This window comes from Elephantulus edwardii, unplaced genomic scaffold (assembly GCF_000299155.1).
Source record: "Elephantulus edwardii isolate Elephantulus edwardi_28Jun2011 unplaced genomic scaffold, EleEdw1.0 scaffold00010, whole genome shotgun sequence".
Taxonomy (NCBI): domain Eukaryota; kingdom Metazoa; phylum Chordata; class Mammalia; order Macroscelidea; family Macroscelididae; genus Elephantulus; species Elephantulus edwardii.
The window spans coordinates 21623982-21647068 of NW_006399760.1; positions in this window are offsets into that span (position 1 = coordinate 21623982).

Consider the following 23087-nt stretch of genomic DNA (forward strand, 5'->3'; position numbering starts at 1 on the left):
GGCTGCAGGGGGGTCCCACAGTGTCCGGCAGGTGGCTGGCTGCTGCTCTTCCCGGGTCTCTTCCGGGTCCCTCTCGCGGCATTCCCCGGTCTGGCGGCGGCGTTCCCTTGGTCTGGCGGGCGGCGGCGTGCCTCTTTCTTAGCTTCTAATGGTTGCTAATAAACACTGCTATTTCTTGGCTTGTCAACACAATAACCAAATCTCTACCTCCCTCATCACATGGAATTTTCTTTGTTTCCGTGTGTCTGTTCTCTTATTTTTGTTTATAAAGATGCCAGTTGTATTGGATAAGGAATTATTCAAATCTACTATGACCTCATTTTGACTTAGATGACACTTGCAAATATGTCAACATTAAGTCATATACTAATGACTTTACTATATCTTTTTGAGGAATACAATTCAATTCACAACAACAAACAATTGGTGGGAAATTTGTGTTGCACAAATAGAATAATAAGTGGTTATTTTTAGGTCATAAATGTAGAAAGAACTGACTTAAACCCACTAGGAAAAGAAATGTACAAGCAGTACAAAGAGTTACCATATTCCCTACACACACACACACACACACACACACACACACATATAAACATGTTCATACTCTCTTATAAACACATGAAATGAAATTAATTTGAGAAAAGAAAAATATTATTTCTTACATAATAGACAACTGAATCAAAAGATGGTTTTGGAGCCTATAATTTTTAGAGATCAATGATTCTATGGGAGCTCTGGTGGCTTAGGGATAAGAATTCATGCTCCCAATCAAAAGGCATCCAGTTTGAATTCACCCAGCTGCTCAGATGAAGAAAGATGGACAATAAAATTTACTGCCACTGAGACCCACTGTAAGGTCAGCTATGAGTTGACTCTGACTCAAGGGTACAGAACAACAACAACAACCATGTTTCACGTGCTACACAATTTTAGGAGTTTTGTTTACATGATGTTGTGTATTATCTATTATAGAAATAATATTTCTCAACTACTTACCATAAAAAAGATTTCAAATGAACATGTGTTAGAAAATACTAGAAGAATGTCTATTTGTCTTCTATTGACTATGCATAGACTGTGTGGATCACAAAAATTATGGTTAACTTTGAAAAGTGTAAGAATCCCAGAACACTTGATTGTGCTCATGGGAAATGTACCAAGAAACTTGTCTAAACAAAACAAGAGAACACTGCATGATGGAAAATCAAGAAAGGTGTGTATTGAGGCTGAGGCTGTATCCTTTTCCATCTGTCTATTCAATTTTTATGCTGAGTAAATAATTCTAGAAGCTGAACTTTTTAATGTAGAATGTGGCATCAGGATTGGAGGAAGACTAATCAGCAATCTGCCTTATGTAGATGACACAACCTTGCTGGCTGAAAAAGTCAAGAACTTGAAATACTTGCTGCAGAAATTAAGGACTACAGTATGAAAGATGGAAATACAACTCAACATCAAGAAAACAAAGATGCCCATTACTAGTTCAATAGACTTAAGTACAGTAAATCCAGGCAACCAATCAATTCGTACAAGATTGTGAACAACAACAAAAATACCCACAAAAACCAAACCCACAAAAAAAAAATAACCCCAAACAACTAAACAATTTACACCTGACTATCAACTAAAACAAGAGAATCTTTGCCAAAGGTATGTAGTTTGAATCTACCAGATACTCTGCTGGAAAAGGAGGGGCAATCTCCTCTTGTGCCAGTTGGGTCTGATTTAACAGCACATAACAAGTAAAAACAAACAAACAAAAATCAAAACAAAAAAACCAAGAGAACCTACCTCAAGAATCCAACTACTTCACAAATAAGCCTCTAAACTGGAGGCTTATTCAGAACCCAACCAACTTTTAAATACAAAGGTCCACCCACCAGGTCCTGACTGACTTAAACCAGAGGCTTCCAGCCCACAGCTGATGTTAGCTAAATCTAGTAAACCCAGGTGATCAATCAGCTAACACATGATTGGTTGGGTTGTTTTTTGGTTGGTGGTTTGTTCCCCCACCCTCGCCCCCCAGCAAGCAGATGCTGCTCTGCATGTGCTCACCAAGTTGGGCCAAGAAATTTGGAGGACAACTACTTGGCCAACTGACTAGAAGAGATTCATATTTAGTGTCATTCTAAAAAAAAGGTGACCCAACACAGTGTGGAAATTATCAAACAATATCATTAATATCACATACTAGCAAAATCCTGCTGAAGATTATCCAGAAAAGGCTTGAACAGTACATTGACAGAGAGCTAACAGAAATCAGGGATGGGTTTAGAAGAGGTTGTGGCACTAGGGACATTATTGTCAATGTCTGATGGATCTTGGCAGAGCAGAGAGTACCAGAAGAATGTCTATCTGCATTTTACTAACTATGCAAAGGAATTTGACTGTGTGGATCACAATAAATTGTAGCTAATCTTGTGGGAAATGAAAATCTCATAGCATTTGATTATGCTTATATGAAACCTATACTTGGACCAAGAATCAGTCCTCAGAATGGAGCAAGAGAACACTGAATGGTTCAAAATCAGGAAAGGAGTGAATGAGGGATGCATCCTGACCCCAAACCTTTTCAATCTGTATGCAGAACAGTTCATTTGGGAAGCAGGGCTTTATGAGGAGGAGTGTGGAATCAAGATTGGAGGAAGACTCATTAATAACCTATGATATGCAGATAACACAACCTAACTTGCTGAATCAGAGGAGGATCTGGAGCATTTGCTTCAAAATGTAAAAGACTGTAGTCTTCAATATGGATTGAAGCTCAACATCAAGAAGACAGAAATTCTCACCATTGGGCCAATTGGCAAGACCATATTAGATGGAGAAGAAATTCAAGTTGTTAGCAATTACAGCTTGCTCAGATCCATAGTCAACACTCTTAACACAAGCAGTCAGTAAATTAAAAGACAAATTGCATTGGGAAAAATCTGCTATCAGAGAGGTCCCTCCCCAGAGTGCTGAAGAGCAACGATGTCAGTCTAGATACAAAGGCGTACCTAATCCAGGCCATGGTCTTCTCAATTACTTGTTATGTTTTAGAGAGTTGGACAATGACTAAGGATGACAGAAGAATAGATGCTTTCTAGTTGTAGTGCTGGAGAAGAGTCTTGAACATATTATGGACTGCCAAGAGAACAAATAGGTCTGTTTTGGACGGGGTGAAAACAAGTTTTTCCTAGGAGGCTAGGATTTTGAAGCTCTATCTCACTTAATTTGGGCATGTGGCCAGGAAGGTCTTGGAGAAGGACATCATGCTTGGAAGGGTGGACAGACAGTACAGGAGAGGAAGACCCCGGATGAGATGGATTGGTACAGTAACTGAGGCGATGAGGGTTGGTCTGTCAGAATAAGTGAGAATGGCTCAGGCCAGGGAAGGGTTCAGTGCTGCTGTAATAGGATTGCTATACATCGCAGGTGACTCAATGACACATAAAAGCAGTAACATGCTCTGACAGGTCTGGAAGCAGGAGTGCCATCCACTTCTTAAATAACATGCCTCTGGAAACTTCTATGAACTTTGATAAATGTTGATGATTGTAGGTAGAGGGGCTTCAGGTCTTTTGTTCACATAGGATCACTATGAGTCGTGCTCGATTTGAAGGCAATCAACAGCAACAACAACTCTTAAATTCCTTATCCATAGTCAGTCTTGTGGCTATGCTCAATTTTTGAGGGGTATATTAAGACTTTCACAGTTGATGGTAAACAATAACAACAAACACAGCACAGAAACGTATTGGATAGCTATAAAAAGCCCAGTTCTTTATTTATAGTAACTAAGGTCAGATCCTCTCATACTGCTCAGTTTTCCATAGCCCAAAAATCAAAGTAATTTACACTATGAATTAAAGTATACACAGGTGCTGTTGTTGTTAAGTATTGTTGATTCGTAGACAACTCATAGTGACCCTATGAATGAAAGACCTGAGCAATTGTTCATTGTTGTGTCACAACAACATAGAGAGAGCTCTGTTGGCCTAGTGGATAGAAAATTATACTTCCAAGCCAAAGGTGGGTGATTTTAATCTGTGGCCCTTAGGCCTTGTTTTGTTTTTGATCAAACATTCTTCTAAGGAATATAGCACTGGTCTGTCCATTTGCTGTACAGAGGTAACTTATGGTTTGATGCTAAACACTATGACTCTGATAAGTCAGATTGTGATAATGGTTATCCATGGTGGACAGTGTTTGGTGGAGCTCCCTGATTAAAACAAGCTTGGAAGCAGGAGTGGCATCCTCTTCTGAAATAGCTTGCCTCCAGAAATCATATGAACTTGGAGAAATGCTTAAGGTTATACAAGTGTTCAGGTCTTTCGCTCATAGGGTTGCTATGAGTCGTCTACTACTCGATGGCATTTAACAAAATACACAGGTAGAATTAGGTAAACATTTAAGTGTGTGTACGTGTGTGTACACACACATGCAAGCTTTTTTCTAATTTGTAAGCTTTAGATTGCAAAGCATGTATTTTTAAACATAAAATAACAAATTCAACAGGTTTTTATTCTTCTGGCATTTCTAGAGAATATTCAGAATATAACAAGTTTACTTAATATTGACCAGCACTAGACCCTAATGGTATTGCTTTATTATTTGCATGTGTATTAATGACTCTTGTTATACACCATTATGTCAGAACCAACTCATAGGTGATCTTCCAACAGGTTTTTAGAGACAGTAAACCACAGAGGAATGTATTGTCCATATTTCTTTCACAATGCAAGCAGCTCATGGATTCTGAGTGAGCCTTCGAGTTAGTAGTGAAACGCCTTACCATTAATCCACCAGAGCTCCCAATATTGATGCCATTTTTTGATAACTTTTGCATTTTTTATCACCATTTTTTTTAAACTAAAAGTAAGTATGGACTTCTTCCAGTAGGTTGGCCAAGTTGCTGTCTTCCAAATTTCTTGGTATAGACTAATTAATGCATCCAGGACTTTATTTGCATGCTGAAACAACTCAATTTATATTCCTTTGATTCTTGTAGCATGCTTTTGTTTTGTCAATGCTTTCAGTACAACTTGGACTTCTTTCTTCTAACATTGGTTCTTGTTCATATGCTATTTCTGAAAATGTTTCAGTGTTGAACAATTTTCTGTGTTGACCAAAATAAAGGCACATGGAAAATAACAAACAACGGCATTAATAGCACATACAAGTAAAATATGGTTTAAAATCATTTTTAAATGACTGAAAAAGTACAACAGTGAACTGTCAGATATTCAAGTTGGATTCATAAAGGCTGTGGCATTAAGGTTATCATCGTCAGATGGATCTCAGTGGAAAGCGGAACATATCAGAAAGATATTCAGTTGTGTTTTGTTTAATAAGTAAAGACATTTGATTGTGTACATTATAACAAATTATGGATGATATTAGGGAGAATGGGAAATGCAGAACACTTAATTATTCTTATAGAAAACCTATACATAGACCAAGATTCAGTTGTAAACAGAACAAGGGAATACCACATGGTTTAAAATAATAAAATGTATGCATCAGGATTTTATTTTTTCTCCATATCTACTCAATCTATATGCTGAGTGAATCACTTGAGAAGTTGTACTAAATGAAGAAGAATTTATTATCAGGATTGGAGAAAGACTCATCAATGACCTTTTCTATGGGGATGATACAACCTTCCTTGATGAAAGTGAAGAAGACTTGAAACACTTGCCGCAGAAGAGAAAAGACTACTATAGTCTTCAATATGGATTATATTTCAACATAAAAAGAAACCCCAAAGATGGGGCATGATAGTGGATGTTGATGTCATTTAATGGGACAGAACTCTGGAAAGAAACACATCCTGGAGAATAGTTGATGAGTTTTGTACTTGTTGAGTTTGAATACGCATTATTGGTTATTTATTTGCATCTTCCCTAATTTGTAGATTTACCTTGTAATGGATAACGTACTAGATTTTGAGGATTTGGCAAGAAAAGAGAAAGTTCTGAGTGAAGCATACATCCTGATTGGAGATACAGATGTAAAAGAGCAATTACCCAACTACTTAATTTTAAGGTATAGAAGAAGAGAGGCTTCATTTAGAAGGCAGTCTAAATTCCATTCTGGTGCTTAGCACAATAGTCTTCCCTACTGATTATGATTTGTGGGTGATTAGTGAATAGTTGGTACCTGAAGTCAGTAGTGAGATTGTCCAAGCTGGGTGTATAAAGTGAGTAGGAGAGAGAACTGAGGTTAGAGTAAAATGAACACTTCAGGAGAATGGTGGGAGAATAAGATACTAAAATGAAGTAAAAGAAAGAATAAAAGAGTAGTTGGAAGACTTAGGAAAATGGCTGCGATAATCACATTAATTTTTACTGTAGAACAGTGATATCATGAGTAACTAGTTCCTGGAAAATACACCACTGTTGGTAAATTAGATCATTATGAAACATAAAGATTCTCAACAAGATGAATTGATATAGTGGCTAAAAAACAATGTACTGCAAGAATTGTGAGGGTAAAGTGGGACCAGGAAATATTATTCTATTGTACAAAGGTTTCTATGAAGTGGAACTGACTCAGTGTCACATAAAAATAAAGAGAAGTGTAGAGTTAGTTGGATCAAAGTGAATTCAAATTTAACTTTGCTATCTCAACTGTCTTTTCTGAAATCATGAATGTACACATCCTTCTCCTTATGACATTAAGAAAACACCTTGTTGTAGATTCATTCCCAGGTCTTGTATGTCAGTGTAGAAATGTGTTTTTCCAGTGGTTGAATTATTTTGGAAGTAGTTCATGTGGGCATCGGTCTTTCCTAATCCAGAATGCTTAGACTTACCTTCTTTAAGCCATGAGTCCTTCCTTGACTCAGTTTCCTTCTAACAATTTTCTTTGTCTCAAAGACTGATTTGTAAGCAATAGAAGTGACTTGTAGCCATAGTTACTCCAGTAGCTAAATCTTTTTGCTTTGGCAATGTTGCTCTTTCACTTGTAGTATTTTCATATGAAGAGTAAGTCACATCTCACCGGACTAGGAAACATTCTTGTTATGAGTCTAAACAAAAAGGTAGATGGATAAAATTTTCTAGACGGGGAGACTGAATTTGTAACCTGGATGAGGTCTAAGAAAGGGCATATGGATTTTCAGTATTAAATGAAATTTTTTCTGCCCTAATTTCACAGTAGTGGGGTGATTATGTTTGTAGTTAAGTTTGTGTGTGAATTCTTGTGTTGTTGAATATCAGGTGTTTTTCTCTTTTAAGTTCTATATTGCTTGTCTTTCTTTGTAGGTCTCAAAAGATTAGAATGGAATATAAAATATTTTCTCATTTTTTTTAAATACAATTTTCAGTTTTCAACTTCTGAGTTTAAACTCTATTATCTTTCAGTAGCTCTAGTCTATATAAATATTTATTATTCCTAGAGTTGTAAAGGATCAATAAGTCTGATATTCTGGATCATATATTTTCCTTTATTAGTTTGGGTATAGTTATAAAATATATAGCCACAAATGTCATATAGTTTTTAAGATTTATTATATAAATATTTTACAGAAACTGAGGAATTTGTCAACATCTGGTGAGCTTGTATTCAAAAGCAATATAGAGAACACTATCTTTTTTTTATAATGTTCCTTCTGTATACATAAAATACTTCTAAAAAAAGTGAAATGTCAGATTTTCTTTAAAGATAAATGGGCTACTTGCCATATACATTTCTTTTTATAAAGTCCAATTTGAAAATGCACAAATCACTGACAAAAGATTCATATCTACAATATAGTAAGAATTCCTACAGATCAATAAGAAAATAATGAACAATTCTTCTATTTTTAAAATGTCAACAATTTAAACAGACACACCAGAAAACAGGGTTTCTAAATGGTCAATATACATATAGCAAGGTATTCGACATTATTCTCCAGATAAATGTAAATTAAGATCACAAGAAGGCATACTGTTTACACAGCAAAAGGGTGAAAATGTTAAAAACAATGACAAATATAGGCAATAATTTGAAACACTATACATTGCTTTTAACCAACCATTAATGCATTTGACACATCAGTGTCATAGTGTTCAGCCTCACAGCAACCACAAGTTACCACTGTAAGGCAACTTGTACACCAGGGCTATGCAACCTAGAGGAATGTCTGAACAAAAACAATGAAATACAGGGCCAAGGGCCGAGAATTAAAAGTCACCCACCTTTGGCTTGGTGGCATCGCTTTCTGTCCACTGGGCCAGCTGATCTCTCTGTTGATGTTATTGCTGTTAAGTGCTGTTGAGTCAGAGGCGACTCATAGCAACCCTATGAAGGAGAGTCCTCGACGCTTGGGTGCCTTTCATCTTCTCTGCAGGTTCATAGGGTTTCAGTTAATGGTTGGTTACCCAATGCGGACAGAGAGCGGGGTGGAGCTCCCTGATTAAAACAAGCTTGGAAGGAGGAGTGGTATCCACTTCCGTAATAGCTTGCTTCTGGAAAACCTGTGAACCTGGAGAGAGGATGAAAGGTACCCAAGCGTTGAGGACTCTCCTTCACAGGGTCGCTATGAGTCACCTGAGACTCGATGGCACTTAACAACAACAACAACAACAACAACAACAACAACATACACTGCTGTATTGTTGCTTCAAGACAACACGACTAAAAGTGACTCTCTGAATAAAAATGTCAAACTTTGTCCTATCCTACACCATCCTCATTTTCTCTGATATATTCCAAATCATTGTAATAGTAATTGTGGAAATCCATCTCATTGAGGCTTTTTTTTTTCTTCTTCTTCTTCTTACCCTCCACCTTTCCCAAAATGGTTTGGGTTGTTTTGGTTTTTTGTTCTGTTTTGTTTTTCAAGGAAGGGCCCCTCTTGATAATATTTCCAAAGAATCTGAAATGTTGCTTCACCAACCTTACCTCTAATGAGCAACCTGATATGGGCTGGAAGCGTCTTATTTGGGTCAACAGGGACCTGGAGGATTGGACTTTGTATTTGAGAGTTGGTTGGTCTCTGACTGTCTCCTGTTTGAAGGCTCCTGTGAAAAGCAGTTGGTTTCTGGAGGGTTAAGTTGTTTTGATTTAATTGAAAGTCAGGTATGAATGGTTTGGTCATTTTACATATTGTTAGTAATCAAGTGTAAGCTGATTGGTTATTCGGATTTAGTTAACAATCAGCTAAGGGCTGGAAGACTCTTATTTAAATCAATCAGGACCTGGTAGATGGGCCTTTAAATTTAAAAGTCGGTTGGTATAAATGGTGTTTGGGGAGAACATTGTTCTAAATGGTACAGCACTTTTCTTTCAATTTGCTCTACTGAGATAACTCAGGGTTGCTATGATACTGAAAGCTGTGTGTGCCAAATGTCATAAGGGTTACCAATGATGGACCCGGTTTGGCAGAGCTCCCAGATTAAGACAGACTTAATGACAGGAGTGATATCCATTTCTTAAATAACAGGCCTTTGAAAATCCTATGAACACTAAAGGAACAAGGATCATTACAGAACAGGCTTCTGATCTTTTCTTCATAGAGTTGCTGTGAATCATACTCAGCTTGACAGCACCTAACAACAACAACCTCCTTATTTATTTTCCAACTTCCAGATGCACACAAAGCAGTGGAAAATAATATTGCTGTTTTTGTTGTTGTTGTTGTTGTTAGGTGTAATCTAGGTGACTATGACTCATAGTGACCCTATGAACAACAAACACACCAGATCTTTGTCCTAACCTTTGCCATCTTCACTGTCTCTCCCATGTTTAAATTCATTGTTGGTCACTATATCAATTCATCATGCTATATCACTATATAAGTTCATCTTCCCCTCTTTTTCTGGCTTTCTACATTTCTCAGTACACTGAGAAAGGGCTTTTTTTCCAAGGACTGGTTCCTCCTATCAACATGCCTAAAGTATGTGAGATGAAGTTTTCCTATCCTTGCATCAAAGGAGCACTCTGGTTGTACTTCCTCCAAGATAGACTTGTTCTTTTGGCCATCCACGGTGTGTTCAACATGCTTCACCAAAACTGTAATTCAAGGCATTGATTCTTCTTCAGTTTTCTTCATTCTAGGTCCAACTTCCAGATACATATAGAGCAGGTGAAAATAGCATCACTTAAATGACACTGCAATTTTATACCTATATTGTAAGTCAAAACAAATTAGCACATGTAACCACTAAAAGTTTATAGTATAATTCTTAATTCTACTATCTTTTTACATAATTTTTAAGCTTTAAACAGCCCAATTACTACTCAAGCACCAATATAGCAAGCATTCAGTAGGTAGAAATAACAATAAAAGCAAATGTGTTTATGGAACATGTTCTATGTGCCTGTCATCATTCTAATTTTTGGTTTCTTCAATTAATAGACTTAAGTTTTTTAAAGAGCATTTTTTATTACAGGGAAAAATGAACAGAAAATACAGTTTCCTTCTACCCATTTTCTCTCAGCATATAATATGAGGATTTTTCATCCCTATTATACAGAATTAGGAACAAAGGCTGAAAATTGGTTTATAATGTGTCTATGATGCTGGTACACAAGTTAACACTGGTCAGACAGAGGAAGAAAGTGGTGATAGTCTTCTTCCACAAAGATTTATGGCACTGGAAATGTTATGGGGTGATACTGTGTCCTATAGGTTTGCTAGAAGCCATACTCCACTCACTGACAATGAGTTTGGTTTCTGTATGGTGTTGACCCATAAATATCAGAGGTAGGGTATTAACTCTTTTCTTCTAGACACCTATCAATTCTACTTGAATATAACCTTCAAAACCTGCCTAAGAATTATTTTATTTTCTTTTTAGAATTCTTTTTTTTAATCTATTAAAGAGAAAAATATTACAGATGACAGAAATGAAGAGAATCATTTACAGAAATCTTTAAAAACCCCTCTATATTTTTAACTGAAATTAATTATCAGTTTCTCAGAGAATCTTTCTTTAATATCAAACTTCAGCCCAACTCTTATTATATCTATTTTACACTTCTCCTGCATTTTACATTTCTAGCTTGTAGCACTTTTAATAAGAATTAGATTTTTTTAAAAAAAATACAGTATATTATCAGTATTCCTGTTAAGATCTATTTTTCTTGTTCTCACAGTACCTCCAGTTTTTGTTTGTTTGGGGTGGTTTCTTTTGTTGTTCCTTTTTGTTTTTTATCTTTTTCACAGGATCTCTAGAACTTAACAAAATATCTTGCATTCTGTAGATCATGGATTTAGACTAATACTAATGAATCATTTAAGGTGCAACTTCAGCTGGGAAAAAAAATTCCCAGAAAATTCTGTTAAAAAAAAATTAGTCAAACTCTTAAGAGATACATTAAACTTCATGTAGTAAGAAGCCTAGATTCAAAGCAGCTTGAAGCGTAGTGTTCTATGTTCTGTTGTTCTGTTGTCTTTTTCACTCTTCCATGATTGCTTGACTTTAATATCAGGCAGTTAATAGTATGTTAGTTACTGCAGAGTCAGTTTCTCCTTATACTGATCCCATCTACAACATGTAGAACAAAATAAAACATTGTCTGACACTGTGCTAGCATCACAGTGTGACATCTTCAAATTCATTGTTCTAGTCGCTGTGTATTTCAAATGCCTTCTAACCTAGAGCAAGGCCCTGATGGTACAGACCATTAAGCATTGGGCTACTAAGCAGATTAGCGGTTTAAACCCAGCAGTCATTTTGTTAGAGAAAGATGAGGTAGTCTGTTTCCACAAATAGTTCCAACCTTGGAAACCTCATGGTACAGTTCTACTCTGGCCTACAGATTCATGCTGTGAGTATTATATCATTGATTAGAACTTTGACATGAACCAGTGTTGAAGTCAATAAATGGTGAAAAGCATGGGACTACTATTGGTCTTCATAAATCAGATTTTGGCTCTAGGAGGGGAGTGACCACCAGCTATGTAGAGGGACGCATAGAGATGGACCATAGGACCTTCATATTTATTGTTCATTTATATCATATGTGACTGATGATGGACTTTTTTATCACTTTTGATAAAAGAATTGACCTTTCTAATTCCCAAGAAAGAGTTCTGTCAATCCAGAGCACCAATAGAAATTGCAATAGAGAATCTTGGGAGTTTGCAAAACAATTATTTCATGATACAAAATGTAAATAAATTGAAGGTTAATGATTCCATTAGAATCTCCCTTTCAGAATTTTTGAAGACTTGTTAGATGTTGTTGAGTTCAAAACATAGAAATCCTGTGTATAACAGAATGAAGCCAATTATTGCCATCAATAAATTATCAGAAACATCAGGAGGTCCATTGATCCAATTTCACGGAATTTTAGTGTGCTTAGTGAAGAAGTTTTCCGTAGCAGAAACTTTAGGTAACTGAGCTAAAGCCATACTCTGTGGTCTATCTCTTGTGATATATTTGCTTGTCAGAGGTGGAGGGAAGGAGGGGGCTCTACATCAGTTTTGTGCTCACCTTGTATTAAGGTTGTTAAACCTAACATAGGACATCCATTTAATGTCAATTTCAATGGGAGAAATGCTGTAATTTTTGAATGGCACTCCTCAAAGAATTCTTACTGTGGTAGCCCTTTATATTAGATTCCTAGGACTATAATGGATGCCTTTAAAGAATCAAAATCTATTCTCTGATAATTCTAAAGGCTAAGAGTATGAATGTAGGTTTTCAGTAAGTCTTGCTCTTGCCAAAGATTCTAGGGGGAAAACATTTTCTGTCTTTAAACTTCTGGTGGTGTCAGACATTCCTGTGTAGATAGATCTTCACAAAGACATCTTTATTTACGTCTCTGACTCTTTTATTACGACATCACTATTACTGAACCAGCAGCCACCCTGTTCCAGCATGAGCAAATGTTAAGTGATAACATCTTCAACAATCTTATTTCTAAGCAGAGTCACATTCACAGTCACTGTTACCTAAAACAATGACTCAGAGTCAGGAAGTGAGGTAGGTCAAAACTTGACCCAAACCAAACTCACTGTCATCACACGGACTGTAAATAAAACTGCCCCATAGGGTTTCCAAGGTTGTAAATCTTATACAAGTAGATTTTCTCTTTTTTTCCTAGGAGAGTCTTAGTGCTGGTGGGTTTTAACCTCTAAACTTAACTGGTTAGCAGTTGAATACTTTAACCATAGTACAACCAGAGTCCTTAAAACAGTCCAAGGCTTCTCATATTTGAGCGATATCATCAATACCTGGGGTGCTTGTCTACTTGCTGAAGCCTGGATCTCAGCCCTAAGAGTCATTGCTTTTGATTAAGTGATTTTATGGGTAGACACGAACATTCACAATTTTTAAGGACTGCTACCTGGGATTTTTACTTGCAGCCAAGGATATAAATGTCTGCAGTACAAGATGGAAAGCTACAGGCAAGTGTATTGTTAGAGGCTTGGTATGTGTATGGATTTGAGTGCCTGTGTGTTGACGGGAGAAAGAAGAGCAGCAGGTAGGCCTACACTAGGCAGAATAATGCTAATATCAGCATCTCTGCTGAGGAAGGGAATAAGTTTTGTTTGAACAAGAGAAACTAAAGAGGGTTTCAAACTGTGCTAAGTGTCTGTATGTAGCAAAGTTAGCTGCAGGGTTCCTTGAGGAAGTCAAAAGAAAGACTAATTGTATCACCATAGCAACAGGCTGCCCTTATTCTGCCTCTTTACTTTTTTCTACTAGCCCTCAACACTCCAGTCCTTATGTGTGTCTAATACAAGCAAGCATGAAATAATAATCACACTTTCCTTTCTTTCCTCCACTTATGAAATCTGTGGAGAACATATTCAGGTTTCAAATCAAAGCCTCTCCTCTGAAGCCGACCTGACTGATCAGGCAGACTAAATCTACCTCTGATAGCATGTTCTTATTAGCTGCTGTTGAGCCGTTTCTTATTCATGGTGACCTTATTGTGTGGACAAGAGAACCACAGTTCCTACAAGGCTGTGGTCTCTCAGAAGCTCTGTGGATTCCACAAAACAATTCCTGATATAGGCCTGGAAGATGAGCCCCAAGGTGGAAGCCAAACAAACAAAAAACAAAAACAAATCCATTGGCACTGAGATGGTACTGACTAGAACTGTGCTATGGGGTTTCCAAGGTTGTTAATATTATGGAAACAAACTGCCTTATCTTCCTCCCAAAGTGTCAATACTGTGGAAGCAGATTGCCTCATCTTCCTCCCACGGTGAGACTGGTGGAATTAAACTGCTGGTTTTGATTAAAGACTCAACACTAAATCCACTCTACCAGTGAAGTTTGTGTTCTGAGGTGACTCTGCATAGTATTCCATCATGTGAACATACCATAATTTCTCAATCCATTCGTTTGTGGTGGGACATTTTGAATGTTTCCACATTCTTGCAATGGTGAATAATGCTGCTATAAACATTGGTGTACAAATCTCAAGTTGTGCCTCAGTTATAATTTTTTTCAGGATATATTCCAAGCAGTGGAATAGCTCGGCGATGTGGAATTTCTATGTTCAGCTTTCTGAGGAAACTCCCAACTGCCTTCCAGAGTGGTTATACCATTTTACAACCCCACCAATAGTGTATAAATGTTCCTATTTTACCATATCGTCTCCAACATTTATTACTTGCTGTCTTGTTAAACTTTGCCACTGCTACTGGGGTGAAATAGTATCTCATTGTAGTTTTGATTTGCATCTCTCTTACTGCCAGTGATGTTGAGCATTTTTTCATGTGTCTTCTGGTCATTCAAATCCTATGGATATAAGTTGCCACTTTTTCTGCTAGTAATCAGGTGCTTAACCATTTGCACCACCTAGAGACTCCCTGTTAGTATGTTGCTTGTTGTTGTTGTTATGTTCCATCGAGTCACTTGTGACTCATAGCAACCCTATGTACAAGAGCTCTATATGCTCTTCTATCCTGTGCCAACCTAGCCATCTCAAACGCACTTATTTCCACCTCTCCAGTCACAGAATTGACCCATCTCATCAAAGGTCTTCCTCTCCTTCGCTGCCCCTCCACTCTGCCAAACATGATGTCCCTCTCCAAGGACCATTCCCTCCTTGCAACATGCCCAAAATATGTCAGACGAAGCTTCAGAATCCTTGACTCCAGGGAACATTCTGGCTTCACCCTCTCCAGGACAAACCTGTTTGTTCTAGCAGTCCACGGTATATTCAATAGTCTTATAAAAATTCCCTTGAACATGAAGACTATTAATTCTTCAGAGTCTGCAAGGCTGGGAAGGGGGAATATCACACAAAGACTATCATGTATATTGGTTTTAGGAGATTGAGATCATCATTTTGGACTTGTCCTAGCGGTAAAGACTGCACTGTAAGCCCAAAGGCACATAGTTCAAATCCACCAACTGCTTCACAGGACAAGGATGGGCAATCTCCTGTGTGATTAACTCCCTCTGAAAACCCATTGGAGGGTCAGCTATGGATCAGTTCCTATTCAGTAATACACGACAACAATAAGATGCCAGTATTTAGATGATACTTTGGATATGAGTTTATGCTGTAATGGGTAGAGGCCTTCAGAAAAATTGTAGTGGTTTAAATATATTTTGCATTTTGGGTAACTGTGCATCCGTGAGGCATGAGAGCATATGCTAGTAATCTGGAACTTGGCCAGCTAAAGTGCTCTTGTGGCCTAATTGTAAGGAGTTGCCCTGCAAAAGCCAAAGGCAGACCATTTCAATCAGCCAGTGACTTCGTGGGAGAAAGACGGCAAATCTCCTCCTACGTGATTTATTGCCTCTGAATAATTTGCTGGAGGATCAGCTGTGTGTCAGTTCCAACTCGCCAACACATAATAAAAAAAAAAGAAGACTGGAAACTCCTACTTTATATGGGAAAAGGTGTGATTAAATAAAGGATATTTAGAAAGTCTTGTCCTGTATTATACAGGTTGGCCTTAAATGTCATAAAAATATAGTTCAAAAGAAAAGTAAAAGTAGGTCAGATACATGTTAACAGGAAAGGAAGAAGAGACAGAGACACAGATTGATATAACAACAATCCAAAAGTTGGAGAAAGGGACAGTCTCTAGCTAGAACTGCCATAGGGAATGTAGCCTTGCTAACACTTTGAGCTTAGACTTCTGGATTGCAGAGTTGTGAGGAATTAAGTTTCTATTGTTTTGAGACACCCTATTTGTAATAGCTACCCTAGAAAGTTAACACAGAGAGTAAATAACAAAGTATGCCTTTAATTGATGTTCTTATTAGAATATAGAAAGTAAATTATAATCAGACATTAAAATATTGCACATTTAAATACCCCTAAAATGAATACTTATTTTAATGAATTATATCTTATAACTTGTGCATATTCATTTCAGTTCTCTACAGATAAACCACAAACACCTGAGGACATTGATTTGCATCCTTTTCTCAAGCATGCATATTTATTGTGAATTTGTAGTTTTGGCTGGAGCATCACTGCCCAGAACCAATCTTGACCACAACACTGACTATAGTGACTAACACAATAATGAAAATTTTAAATTCTATTTCTAAGAATTTATGTTCTTAAATATTAACACCTAATAAACAAAAGGAAAATACAATTATTTTCTTTAGTCATGCAACTGAACTCCAAACAATAGCTACTAGTTTTTAAAGTCATGTTTCATCTCTTGAGGTCAAACAGAAAAACTCTAATATATAGAAACAACAAAATAATCATAAATGGCTCAAACTATATGAGGTATATATAGTCACAATGATTTACTCTACTTCTATATGCAAAAGTCTTGAAGAATCATTACAGAGCCATGTATTCTGGGTAAAACCAAACCTCCATTAGTCTCCATTGACTAAATTTTAATGTTGCTGTTAAGTGTTGTCAAGTCAACTATGACTCAGAGTAACTATGTACAATAGCTCTTAATCCTGCTCTGTGCTAAGCAATCTCACTATCTCTGACACACCTACCCTCACTATCCCAGTCATTGTGTCAGTCCATCTCATCAGGAGTCTTCCTCTCCTTTGCTGTCCCTCAACTCTTCCAAGCATAATATCCTTCCCTAAAGACTGGTCCCTCCTGGTTATATGACCAAAATATAAGAGACAGAGTTTCAAAAAACCTAATACAGTCATGATGAACCCAGATAATGCATTGCAATAGAGAAATCTGTTACAAAAGACCACTTTACAATACTAAAGAGAATGGGCATCACTTCAAAGATTAAGGTGCTCCTAATTTGGTGGCTTAGTTGTAAGAAGCTACATTGCAATCCCAAAGGCATGCCATTTGAATACACCAGCTGCTTTGCAGAAGGATGGACAATCTCCTCCCATTTGATTTACTGCCTCTGAAAACTTGCTGTAGGGTCAGCTATGGGTCAGTTCCGACGCGATGGCAAACAACAACAACAACCCAAAATGACAGTGTTTTCAATTCCATCATATGTATGTGAAAGTTGGGCAGTGAATATGGAAGACTGACCAAGAATTGATACACTTGTACTGTTTGTGAAGAATATTGAATACACCATAGACTACCAAAAGAGCAAATAAATCTGTCTTGAAAGAAGTACAGCCAGCCAGCATGATCCTTAGAAATAAGGATGATAAGGGTTTATCTCACATATTTTAGCATGTTATGAGGAAGGGTCAGTCCCTAGAAAAAGAGGAATCATACTTAGTAAAGTTGAGGGTTTGCAAAGAAGAGGAAGATTTTCAATGAAATTTATTGACATATGGCTGCAACAATGAACTTCAACACAGCTGAGATTTTAAGTATGGGCAATCTCCTTCTGTGCAATTTACTCCCTCTGAAAACCCTCCAGAGGATCAGGCTCGATGCAGACAACAACAGATCCTTTGTGTTACATAATTTTTATCTTGACCTTGTAGATGTTGTTGCTAGGTGCCATTGAGTATATCGCATAGTGACTCTACAAACAATAAATCTGAAAAATTGCCCTATCTTGTGCCATCTTCATCAGCTCCAATATACTTTAGTCCACTGTTACAGTTATTACATTAATCTACCTTTTTAAGGGTCTTCTTCTCTTTCATTGCCCCTCCACCTTTCCAAGCATGATATATTTTTCCAAGAAATATGTGAGACAAAGCTTTGTCATCCTTGCCTCTAAGGGAATACCTGGCTGATTGTGATTGCTTTACCTTAGGATTTCACATACTCTGATTTGAAATGCTTCTTATCCTCATAATGAATTCTTTCTAATCTCAGTATTTGATTTTTGGAATCTCAGAGTACAATTCCTGTATCCCTTTCCCCCCTTCTAGGCATTTTGTCCTTAATTTTCTTCAACTATAGTGGTATTAAGCATGCAAAGACAATTTACTGTGTGTTGCTGTTATAAACCATCAAGATGGAACTGACACATAGCTGACCCTTCAGTTTTAATAGACAATAACTGCATGAGAGGATATTGCCCATTTTTGCCTCAGGGAGCAGCTGGTGGATTTGAACCACAAGCCTTTGAGTACTGTAATTGCTCATCTCTTAGCCATCAGAGCTGTGTGAATCATGCTAAATTATGGATAACATAAAAAAGAATGTTAATTCCAGAACACTTAACTGTATTTAGACCAAAAAAGATAAACCAGACCAACTTGAATTACAGTATTGGTGAATATAATGAGACAGAACATAAACTGCTTAAAGAACAAGTAAATGACTTAGAGGTGGTGCTATCAGTAAGCCCCTTACTGGCAAGATCGGTAAAACTTAACTTCACATATTTTGGGTATGTTATCAGGAAGGACATTGTGTTGGGAAAAGTAGAGTTGACAAAGGAGACAAAAACGCTCCACCAGATAGATTGACACAGTGATCACAACAATAGGCTAAATATAGTAGAGATTGTGAAGATAGTACAGATTTCAGCAAGATTTCAATCTACTGTAATAGGATCGCTAGGAATTTGAGTCCCATAGTACCTCATACTTTGGCCATATTACTAGGAGAGGTTATTCCTTGGAAAGGAACATCATGCTTGGAAAGGTAGAGGAATAGTGAAGGAGAGGAAGATCCTCAGCCAGGTGGATTGGCACAGTGACTGCAGCAATGGGCTTGAATGTGTCAGAGATTAATGAGCATGGTACAGGACAGAAAAGAATTGAGTTCTGTTGTTCACAAGGTTGCTATGAGTTGTACTTGACTTGACAGAACCTAAAATCTCCACCAAAATGAATTGAGGTAGACTTTATGGCACTTGATAACAAGGCTCTCAAAAGTTAACTGAGAATACAGAAAGCTCTCCTGGATCCCAACTGCATATATCCACTTCCTACTCAGCATCTCCATTTAAATGACAAGTAGCCAATTGGAACTCATGATGCCCACAATAGAATTCTTGACCCTTACGTATAACCTGCTGCTATTGTTGTGTTAAAGTCAGAACCGATCCATAGCTGACTCTCTATTGGGTTTTCTGAGGCAGTTAATTGCATGGGAGAAGACTGACCATTCTCCCATGGAGCAGCTGGTGGCCTTGAACTGCATGCTTTCAGGATTGCAATTGAACTTCTTACCATGAGGCCACCAGATCTCCCTTTATGTATAACCTATTTCTTTTTTTAAATTTTCATTTCAGCTTAAGAAACCAGTGGCTTTCAAGTAGATTCCAACTCATGATTATCTGTGTGTCTGAATAAAGCTCTGCTCAACAGTGTTCTTAACAGCAGATTTTTCAAATTATTTTCTTTCAAGTTTCCTCCTGTGGACTTGAACTTTCAATATTTCTGTTAGCAGAATAACCTGCTAATCCTTTGCACTACACAGGAACTCTTCTCCTCAGGCGATGATAACCAACATTTCAGTATCTTACTCCAATGACCTTGGGGGTGTAGGAGTTATCCTTTGTACTCTTGCAATATAAGTTAATCTAATAGTAAATTTAGATGACTTTATCAGAAAAATCTAAAATCTCACACTTTCTTATTCGCTTCAATACTATACCGTAGTTTAGACTTATCATATTTTGCCTTGATTACTATAATATACTTCTAAACATTTTCACCTTATATTGTGTTTTCAACACAGTTAAAAAAAATAGCGATGCTTTAAAGGGAAGTAATGATTTTTTTTATTCTATAACTGATCTTTTTACGTTCCCCCCCCTTGCTTCCTTCTAACCTCAGCCAACTTTCTTTTTTTATCCTTATCATTATTCCTCTAATATTACCGGTGTATTTGACTTATGAATTTTGTTAATTACTTGGCTTCTTCCAGTAGTAGAGAGCCTTTGTCACAGATGCAGAGATATTTTCAGCTCCATTCAGTGCTTGGTACATATTAAGTGGTGCTCAGTCAATGTCCTTTGAAGGAATGAATTGGATAGTGAAAGCGAGACAAGAGGAAAATCTAATGTTTAAGAAAATGAAAATCCTAAAAGGAGTGCCCTTGCATTGTTAACCCTCTTAGTGACTAAACTTGCACTGTTAATCCTTTTAGTGACTGAATATGCCACTGACTTTCTCCTCTACTTGCAGATGTCCTCTACTGCCTTAACCAGACTCTCAATCTTTCTAACACATTGACCTGATTAGTGCAGGCGTAAACTTACTTCTCAGAGCTAAATCTTATTTTCCATTATTTGTTATTTTGGGGTGCTGTGGAGTCAGTATTGACTTGTGTCCAGCAGCACAAAAGCATTGCATTCTCTGAGCCATCTTTATAATTGTCACTGTACTTTCGTAGCCATTATTTGAGTACACTTTTTTGAGAATCTTCTTATTTCTCACTGGCGCTAATATACCAAGACATGTTTTCCTTCAGATTTGGCTTCTTGACATTCCAGTGCAAGCGTTAGCGTCTCTCTTCTGATACCATTCTGATTTTTTCCCTTCTCCTCTGTTTTTGTAGTGACCTTTTGCTTTCTTCATGGATGATTTTCTTGTTATTATACCACAACTCATCTAGCCTTATATCATTGGCGATCAGTGCTTCAAACCTATTCTTAAGAGGATCATGAACTTGCATTGGAATTTGTTCAATATCATATCTTGGTTCCTGTGGATTTATTTTCATTTTCTTCTGCCTCAATTTGAACTTGCATATGAGTAATTGATGAACTGAACCACAGTCTGTCCCTGGCTTAATTTTGACTGCTAATACTGAGCTTTTCCAATGATTTCTTTCCACAATTGTAGTCAATATGATTCTTAAGCAGCCAATAGAGTGAAATCCACATGTAAAGTCATCTTTTGTGTGGAGAAGGTGAAGGAATGCTGTCTTCAGTATGGATTGCACCCCAATATCAAGAAAAAAAGATTCTTACCACTGGACCAATAAGCAGTGTGTGTGTGTGTGTGTGTGTATCTATCTATCTATCTACCTTCTATCATCTATCATCTATTTATATCATTGCATTGGGCAAAACTGTTGCAAAGGAGCAAAGGACTGCTTGATTGTGAAAGAATAGAAGAGAAAGGATAACACTTTGAAGACTAAGGTATGCCTTATCTAAAGCATGGTATTTTCATTAGCCTTAAATGTATGTTAAAATTGGGTAATGAATAAAAAATAAATGTATCAGAGTTGTCTTTGAATTGTTGTCTTGACTGTAAAATAGATTGCAAAATAAACCCCAAAACAATCTTTGTCCTGATGGATGGAGAAAATGCTGAAACTGTCAACAGTTTCATCTTGCTTGCATCCACAATTAGCACTCTTGGTATGAGCAGTCAGGAAATAAGGAGGCACATTGCACTGGGAAAATCTTCAGTTAGGGACCTTTCCAAATTATTGAGGAATACTGTCAGCTTGAGGACTAAGGTGCATCTGATTCAGGCCATAGTCTTTCCAGTTACTAGTTATGCATACAAGACATGTACAATGAATAAGGATGACAGAAAAAGAATTCACGACTTTGAGCTGTGGTGTTGGAGAAGAGCACTGAACATCCCATGGACATCCAAAAGAATGAATAGATATGTCTTGGAGAGTCACTGTGAGTTGTACTTGACTTGATAGCACCTAACCACAACAAACAATATACTGATACTGCTAATGGTGTCATTTTCTAGGTATTAGTACCTCCTGATATTATGTAAAAAATATGAAGCTGAGGTCTTAATCACCCTCTTCTCTGAGAAGCTGCATGGATGTACTTCTACCAAGTCAGATTGCTTTGTCTTTTTTGGCAGCCTATGGTATAGTCAAGACAGCAATTCAAAGGCAACTCTGATGCATATTTTTTTATTCATTACCCAATTTTAGCATATATTTAAGGCTAATGAAAATACCATGCTTTAGATCAGGCACACTTTAATCTTCAAAATGTTATCCTTTCTCTTCTATTCCTTCACAATCAAGCAGTCCTTTGCAACAGTTTTGCCCAATGCAATGATACTGATAGATGATAGATAGATAGATAGATAGACACATACACACACACACACACACGTTGTTGTTGTTGTTATGTGCCATCAAGTCACCTGTGATTTATAGTGACCCTATATACAACAGCCCTAAACCCTTCTCTATCCTGTGCCAGTCTCACTGTCTCCCACACACCTACCCCACTATCCCAGTCACTTATTCAATCCATCTCATCGAGAATCTTCCTTTCTTGTGCTGTCCCTCCACCCTCCAAAGCATTATGTTCTCCAAGGACTGGTAGCTGCTTGCAACATGCCCAAAATATGTCAGACAGAGCTTCAGAATCCTTGCCTCCAAGGAGCAGCCTAGTCTCACCCTCTCTAGAATGAACCTGTTCTCCTAGCAGTCCATAATATAGTCAATACTCTTCTCCAGCACCACCGTTCAAAGGCATCAATTCTCCTGTCATCCCTACTCATTGTCCATATTTCTGATGCATAGCAAGTATTTGCAATTTTTCTTTTAACTTCCTGCTGCTGGTACTAAAAGTGTTGATTGTGGAGCCAAGCAAACTTAAGTTGTTAACAATTTCAATGTCTTCAACATCTACCATGGTGCTGCCAATCATCCCAATGGTGAGAATCTTTGTTTTCTTGATGTTGAGCTTCAATCCAAATTGAAGGTTGCAGTCCTTGACGTTCTGCAGCAAGTACTCCAGGTCCTCCTCAGTTTCAGCAAGGAGAGTTGTGTCATCTGCATAACACAGGTTGTCAATGAGTCTACCACCAATAAAGCCCAGTCTCCCAGATAATCTATTCAGCATATATATAGATTGTAATGGTTTGGAGATAGGACACATC